The sequence below is a fragment of the Penaeus japonicus genome, unplaced genomic scaffold (assembly GCF_977035675.1).
Source record: "Penaeus japonicus unplaced genomic scaffold, GWHDUDI00000001_assembly GWHDUDI00000042, whole genome shotgun sequence".
NCBI classification, from domain to species: Eukaryota; Metazoa; Arthropoda; class Malacostraca; order Decapoda; family Penaeidae; genus Penaeus; species Penaeus japonicus.
Genome location: NW_028234444.1, coordinates 11,345,682 through 11,348,181, shown reverse-complemented (window position 1 = coordinate 11,348,181; position 2,500 = coordinate 11,345,682). Strand labels below are relative to the sequence as shown.

General features: G+C 43.0%; 1 protein-coding gene across 4 annotated transcripts in view; it reads right to left on the bottom strand.

Annotated features, from left to right (window-relative positions):
* Positions 1-2,500, bottom strand: part of LOC122252242 (uncharacterized) — a 177,111-nt gene that overhangs the window by 37,031 nt on the left and 137,580 nt on the right. The gene's annotated exons all lie outside the window — the stretch shown is intronic.

The following is a 2,500-nucleotide window of genomic DNA, read 5'->3' as shown; positions in this document are numbered from 1 at the left end:
CTGTGGGGAGAGGGTGCCGTTGTTTATGAAGATAACAAGAAGAAAAGGGAGGTGGAGGAAGAGATGGAAGATGAGGAAGAGAAGGAGAAAAGGGAGAAGGAGAAGGAGGCGGGGAGGAGGAAGACGAGGAGAAAAAAGGAGAAAGAGGAGGCGGGGAGGAGGAGGAGGAGGGGAAGAGGAGGAAGAGAAGAAGGATGAAAGGGAGGAGGAGGAGACGGGGGAGGAGAAATAGGAGAAGAAGGAGAGGAAAGAGGAGGAGGAGGATGGAGAGAAGGAGGAAGAGGAAGAGGAGAAAAGAAATTAGGAGGCAAAGACGGGAGGAAGAGGAGGCGAAAGATCAGGAGGAATAGGAGGAGTAGTAGGAGGAGGAGGAATAGGAGGAGGAGGAGGAGGAGGAGTAGAAAAAAAGGAGAAGGAAAGAGAGACGAGGAAAGAGGAAGAGGAAGAGGAGGAGGAGTAGAAGGAGGAAGAGCAATAGGAGGAAGACAAGGAGAAGAATAAGGAGAAGAAAAAGAAGTCATTGAAAAAAGGAGGAGGACCAGAAGAAGAAGAAGAATGCAATAAAGGAAAAGAAAAGAAAAGTAAAAAAACAAATCGAAAAAGGAATATTAATGAGAAAGAAAAGCAAAAAAAGGCGAAGAAAAAGAAGTCACACCACAGACCACTCACTAAACAACGCCCTCCCCCTCCCCCTCCCCCTCCGCCTGCCCCCCCCCCTCCCACCCTAGCATCCGCACACTGCACCGAATCCCACTGCACAGCCTTGCAACTGTAGAACTGGGTATCGAAGAGGTGGGATCAATATGAACAAACAAGAGAGAGTGTGTGTGTGTGTTTGTGTGTATCGCAGTACCTCTAGACATACTGAAGTGGTGCGATTTGAAACGAAATTCAGAGAAGATAATAAAGCCAATAGATATATAGAATAATCAGAAGAGATTAATCCGAGTTCTTGGAATGATTATGAGTTTATCGCAACGAGGGAAAAGAAAATGGCGACGAGCTGAGCGGGAGGAGTTTTGGGGGGAGGGAGGGAGGGGGGAAGGGAGGGGGAGGAGGAGAAAATAACGGTTTTGGGAATTCAAACGTAACGTCATATTTTAAAGCGCCGGCAAAGAGGAGGGAAGAGAGAGAGAGAGGAATGATATTTGAATAGGACAAAGAGAGAAGATGGAGAGGGGTAATGTCGGCGGATTAAAGGATGGGAGTTGGTTAAAAACAGATGAGATGGACTGTATTTCGGGTAATGTATTTTTTGTTGTTGTTTTAAAAGAACGGGAGGGAAATGGTGCATATGTTTAAAGAGATAGGAACGGAGAGGCAAGAGAAGAGAAAGAGAGAGAGAGAGGGGGGGGGGGGGGGAGAAACAGGATATATTTAAAGAGAGAGAGAGAAAAAGAAGGGAGAACGTGAATGAAATGGAGAGAAAGAGAGATAGAAAGAAAGAGAGAGAGAGAGAGAGACGGAGAGAAAAAGAGAGAGAGAAAGAAAGAAAGAGATAAAATCGAAAGATAGATAAATGCACAAAGAGAAGGATCATAAAAAAAAAAAAAAAAAAAATACTCCTTTAGCCCAATAGACCATTTACCCGCTGTATTCCTCTGCCTAATGCATTTCTAACGATCTTTGATTATATCCCAGAAAATTCACAGAGGAATTCCAAAAAAGTTATAGTACAGAGCAGAGCCTATGAGATTCAAAATGCCAAACACAATAAAACTCAGAAGTGAAACAATAAAAACAAACAATAAGAGAACCATCGACCAAATCTAAAAGTCTGATTGTGAAGAGGCGATTATTTTTTTTCTTTCTTTTTTTTTCTCTTTTTTCATCTTGTGCTTTTCTTATTCTTTTTTTTTCGAAAAGTTTGCTTAGTCAATCTTGCATTAGTGAGCAGTCGAAGGTAATAAATCTGTGATGGTTACTCCTGGGGAATATTTTCGTCTGTGAGGAGGAGAGAGGGAAGGGGACGCAGAGGGACAGAGGAAAGAAGGGAGGGAGAGAGAGAGAAGGAGAGAGAGAGAGAGAGAGAGAGAGAGAGAGGAAGAAGAAGAAAGTACAAAGGGACGAGAAAGAGAGAGGGAGAGAGAGAGAGAGAGAGAGAGAGAGAGAGAAGAAGAAGAAGAAGAAGAAGAAGAAGAAGAAGAAGAAAGTACAAAGGGACGAGAAAGAGAGAGAGAGAGAGAGAGAGAGAGAGAGAGAGAGAGAGAGAGAGAAGAAGAAGAAAGATACAAAGACAGGCAGAGAGAGAGAGAAGAAGAAGAAAGATACAAAGAGACGAGAGAGCGAGAGAGAGAGAGAGACAAGAAAGATACAAAGAAAGGGAGAGAGAGAACGACAGCAAGATAATTGAATCAGCTCTTACTGATCACGTAAGAGTGGTTAACAGATAGAGCGAATCACAATCTTAATTACGAAAATGAAGATAAAAGATTGAGGGCAATTTGACATATTTCATTGGATTATCAACGGGGATCCGAGTCCTTTGAAGATGTTGAAG